Below are 6,000 nucleotides of genomic sequence, written 5' to 3'. Positions count from 1 at the left end.
TTTTTTTATTGTTTTTTTTTCGTCCAAGATACAATATGCCTGAAAACAAGCGACCCAAAAAAATTATCAGCCGACCCAACTTTGGGTCGCGACCCATGAGTTGGGAACCACTGGCATAGCCTGTGTGGTGTGTACAATACATGCATCAGGTGGCCATTGCTGTGATCAACCACATTACTTTTCGTTGAGTGTAACGGTTGTAATAGTGTGAATATTCCTTTTGAAGTAAGCATATGAAGAAACTAAAGTGATTGTTTTCTTTTTAAAACGGGAGTTTTCCTTTTTAATATCTGCTTCCTCCCATAGTTGCACTACAACAGATGTATCGAAGCTTTTCCACTGGCGGGCTAAATTTGATAATCGCTAGTAATCTAGTTTTGCGCGAAGAAAGATGCGTTATATAACAATATTGTGTTATTTACAATGTAATTTTCATACAACAAAGCAATATGCAGAATCTTGTTATATATTTATAAATTACATGCTGTATCATGGGATGCGATGTCCGTCATATAAGTTATCTATTTTTCCATTATAAATTGAAACGCCCAGTAATTTTGTAAAACACAGTAGTGTAGTGTTAATATGAAGGATGAGACTGACGTCTTGACTTCAATCTCCAGGTCAAGTCTGATTCACTGTTAGTGGCAGACAAACGTAAAACATCACCTAGGCGAGAGTCGCTCAGTTTTGATCTCAAGCGGACCGAGAACGTCTGGTCACACAAATGTATGGAGCCCAAAAAGCTCAAAATTTTCTTTGCAAAGCGTTCGCGTGTCTAAAACTAGTTTTATCCAGCTGCTGGTAAAACTAGGCGAGGGAAAGACGTTGTTGCTGATTTTGGCACTAGGCGTCGCAGTTAAAGTGCCCCTGACAGGTTGGATCCAAGTATAATAACTTTTTAAAGCATTTTCTAGCGCAGAATTATACTTAGCGAACTTTTTAATCTTAACTTCGTAGCTCGACTGGTTAAGGCGTAATTTATATCAAACAACCGTTCCGCAGCGCCACCACAGGCGAAACTCCATATTTCACTGCTCTGGGACGACTTTGGTGGTATTACGTCATCCTAAGTGAGCGTTGTTAGCGACGGATGAAACAAACGTTTCCAAGATGTAATTGGTGGATCACAGTTTGGTCGGAGTTGGTACAAGCGGTTGCTTTTTTCAAAGATTTATTGTTTCTGCAGTTTAATAAAACTGTACTGCATACGTTCCTACAAAACCTAAAATATACTTGAAGTGAAAAATTAAAAAATCGTACGAATTATCATTCATATTTAATTCATCATCACAATTAAAAAAAAAATAAAAGTTCTCTCTCTCTTTCTCTCTCATAATGTGCCTTCAGTTGGCCATTGAAATCCGGTGTAACGCCATCTGGATCTGGAAAATTGTTTCGGATTCGCCAAACAATGTATGACGGCAGCACAATCCGATTGTTGCTTCTGATAACATCACCTTGTAGTACGGTATCCACTCCAACACATGCCTGTAAGCAACTAACCGATACTGCCTGCAAAGAAATAAAATCACTTCTTTTAGTGTGCATTCTTTAGCGTTTAGGGTATTTTTAGCCTAATGTAGCATCCTTACTCTTTGGATAGGTCTCCGTTTTCTCCTTATGGGTGGTCACAGCGGTAAACCATAATCTCTTCGTGGGAAAATTGTAACGTAAGATTCCCAAATCCGTTCGTCTGCATGCAATGACCCAAAAATAAACACACTTTCGAAACGTCTATTCAAACAGTGTATTCCAGTAAAATTAGCCCGAGGCTATCGAAAATAGGTGTAACGCCTACACCTCTAAAAAAACTGTCACTACAATACAGATTAATTGGATAAAAGACGGAACTTTTGTCCAGCTAGCAAGCACTAAGCCAACAGTTAAATGTGCGGCCAACTTTCAAACAATCATTTTACGAATGACCAGAATAGATATCAATATCTCAAATTCACGTAGAAAGTAACTGTGACGCAATAAATGAAAGACAATTATGAAGTCATTCCAACAGGTGTTTAAGCTGATGTAATATTTCCTGTTTAAACAGGCCCAAACAGGTCCAAACAGGTCTTATGAACGATGGTGCAATTTTGGCACATGCTTTAGGAATTTCCATGACGTAATATTCAGTAGACTTGAACGGTTTTTATATGACGTTTGATTTGGTGAAAATTGTCGGGAACATAGCGGCCCCTAGTTATGACAGTCTGACATGGCATAACTAAAAAGAAATGACGACAATTGTGAGCCAATGAATAAAAACACATGATACACAAATTGTTTGAATCACTCACGTTTAAGTTAATACGCAAATACAAAGGGCATGCAAAGAATGAACAGCAATAAGAATAAACACGACGATACATGAAATTGGTACCATAGGTACACGCTAAATGACGCTATATACAATGGTTGCGCTAATAACCGACTGTTCCGGGCTCAGACAAGGGTCGGCCACCGCAGACAAAACCAGGCTCAAACCCTAACACTTAGGTGTTCTTTACGGGGGCGAGGCACGAAATATCCCTCAACACGTAGTCTACTTTCACTTTCCCCGTACTCTCATCATAGTTGCAGACGGCAACTTTGGCTCTACGAACCACAGGCTTCCCTTTCCTAATTTGTGGAACTACCTCATGCACCCTCCCAAGTTGATACTTCCCACGTTTACCAATGTCTTGGAGAGAACCTACCACTACAAGTTGACCAGGCTCCAAATTCTCGGCCATTTTTAGCCATTTTTTCCGGCCCTGAAGACCTGGCAAGTAAAAATCGATCCATTTACTCCAAAACTGCTGAGAAAGTGACAAATTGAACCGATAATCCCTTCTTAATTGGTCACGATCATGTGGTTGCCCAACAGCACAGTATGGGTCTAAGTATGGGGTCAAAAGTGAGGCAGGGGTGATGACAGTAAAATCCCTAGGGTCGTCACTCAAAGGTACCAAAGGGCGTTCGTTCACGATCCGAACGGCACTGCCTGTGTACGTAAGCAGTTCAATAAAATTGGGCTTACGAATTGAAGAGTCCAAAATGTGAAAAAAGTATTTGGTCACATCAGCCATGAAACCAAATCTTTCAAGCCGAAATCTAGCCAAGACATCTGCCAGAGGGTTTAACAAGTCGGACAAGTCAGGGCAAGAAGACATTACATCATTTACACAAGTTCCTCGAAATTCAGATTGTTTTAAAGCCTTCTTCCTTAAAGCAGCAGCTCTATCTGACGCCAACACAAAATTGTTAGGTAGATCAATATCTTCCTTCAACGGAACAGGTATCTCAAATCGACCATCTTTCAACTCAATATTCGGTTCGACAAGTTCTCTAGCCAAAATGTCATTGCGAGACAATTCACAGGTTTCATTTTGCAAAGTCAAATCCTGAATGACTTTATTCAGGTCTGCTATTTCCATATCACGAGACTCAATTTTATGCTGAAAGCCAGAGATGACATCCGACTCTGAAGACGTCTGCACTCTGCACACTTTAGCAACGCTTTCAACTAAGGGTGACTTACCACCACAAGCCAACCAACCGAGAGGAGTGAGCAAAGCATGTGGTTCACTACGATTGTCACCAACACGCTCTTCTTTTGCACACATCAAATAAGCGTTGTCGTTTCCAATCAGTACATCTACAGTACTACAATCATTCAAATGAAACATATTCACGTCATGAAAATGACGGAAACCACTTAAATCTTGTTTATGGGGTAAAGTTTTAACATCGTCAGCCCAAGCTGGGTTAACCACCGAGGTTATATCACAAAACAGTTCATCAGTCTCTAACGACTGGATGTTGAGTTTAACAAGGTCAGCACAAGTAGGTTTCTGACCAGCCAGAGTATCCATTTTAAACGACGCTTTATCATACGGTTTAAGACCAAGTTCGCACACCAAGTCACTCGAAACAAAGGTCAACTGCGAACCAGGATCATGCTAACAATACACCAACTTCGATTTGCCAGTCATTGGATTCAAAACACGAGCAGCAGTAACGCGGTTAAAGGCTGCTTTAACATTTCCAATCTTAACATTACGCACAGGAACTCTGGCACCAGCCTCATCTTTACCGACCAAATCCAGAGAATCACGTGACGTCACATAAAAATCATGCAGAAGAAAATAGTGTTTCCTATCGTTGGTAGGTCCACACTTACGACAGTTATTTGCATGATTACAGTCTCTAACCATATGCTGGCGCAAAAAATTCAAGCATTTGCCAGCTTTCACAATGACATCTCTCCGATCTTTAGGTGTCAAGCGCAAAAATTCTTTACAATTAGACAAAAAATGATATTCAACTTGACCACGTGACGAACAACAAAAACACGCCGGTATGTCACTATGTCTGGCCACACCGCCGCGCGGTGCGCCAACAGCAGTCGAGTACTGCGAACTCCCTGAAATCACATTATCATGGGGCTTTACCGACGTCTGCCTAACCGGACATGAAGGCAATTTTCCTTTGCCAAACTTTTTAAAATGCTGCGACTCACCAGAATCGCCCATTAGCATAATGCTAAAATCAGTCGACTTGCGCGTTTCCTCCCGTACTACAAAATCAAACAAACTCTGAAAGGTAGGTTCCTCAGTGCTACCATACTGATCACCTAAAAAGTCAAGATAACGCTGCTTAGCCTCAAACGGGAGTCGCTTAGCCAAATCCAAAACAAAACGTCCTTCTAATTTATCACGCTGACCATAAGCTTTCGCGTAAAGCAAACACTGCGACAATTCATCTACTCTTTCAAATCACTGGAAGAGATAGAAGTCAATTTGCTACCATAGCGATACTTTCTAATTTCTGGTTCTGCGAAAAGACCTCCACGAACCCCAAAACGTTGGGACAAGCGAGCTAACGACATTTCTATCCTGTCTTCCTCTGACAAGCCAGGAGTGTCAGAAACCAAATTAGCAATCGTTTGTGCAGCTGTTCTAACACAAGCTGCTTGCAACAAAGTCAAACGAGTTCCCTTAAAGGGCGAAGCTGCCATCAAGGCCATAACACGATTTTTAAAGAAGACAAATGGCATATTATTACCATCGTAACCAATCAAGGCCGCCTTATCGAAGAACGTCCTACTATTTTGGTATTCAAAAAAGCAATCCTGCTGTTGAGAACTCGATTTAGCGGGAGAAGACAAGCTATATCCCTTAATGGGCTGAGTGGGCTCAGTCACATGCACAGCCCGATCACGATCCTCACATACGTTAAAATCAGGAGACACGATACGCCTCTCACAACCACCCAAATTACGTGTAGCTGGGCGATCAAAAACTAGCGGCGCTGAAAACTGTGAAGGGGGCAAAGCATTACTGCTAATGGCGGCCCCGTGACCTGTACGCTCTGGGGGAGGAGTTCGGTTGTAATTTGCAGACCTTGGCTCTACAGCCTTCGGAAGATCCTTAGCCGCGGCCCCGAGACCTCCTGAAACAGCTGGAAAACATGTGGATTGTACAGGTCCACTTACGGATTGAACAGGCGTGTGGAAAAGGTTAGGTAAATTAAACTGTGATTGATGTTCACTTCTGGAATGCCTAGAAGAGCCCTTCCTAGAGCTACGCCGGGAGCCCAACTCAGAACGATATTCAGCTAAAACTACCTCTTTACGTTGTTCGGCCCTCAACTGAGCGTCTTTGAGTGCGAACTCAGCAGCTCTAGCTTCGGCTCTCGCGGCAGCCTCAGCAGCTCTCGCTTCGGCCTCAGCAGCTCTCGCGTCGCCCTCAGCTCTCGCGGCAGCCTCAGCTCGTATGGCCTCAGCTCTTGCGGCAGCCTCTGCTCGTGCGGCAGCCTCAGCTCGTATGGCTTCAGCTCTTGCGATGGCCTCAGCAGCTCTTGCTTCGGCCTCAGCTTGGATCTGGAGCTCCTCTCGTCTTAACTGTAGGTTAATTTGTGCAACTATCCGTGACGAGCTCTCAGACATCCTAGTGCTTACATTTGAGGCGCTATCCTCAGGATGTATGTCAGCATCCAACCTATCTGACAACTCACTTT

The sequence above is a fragment of the Aplidium turbinatum genome, chromosome 7 (assembly GCF_918807975.1).
Source record: "Aplidium turbinatum chromosome 7, kaAplTurb1.1, whole genome shotgun sequence".
In the NCBI taxonomy this organism is placed as follows: domain Eukaryota; kingdom Metazoa; phylum Chordata; class Ascidiacea; order Aplousobranchia; family Polyclinidae; genus Aplidium; species Aplidium turbinatum.
This window is presented reverse-complemented; position numbering follows the sequence as displayed.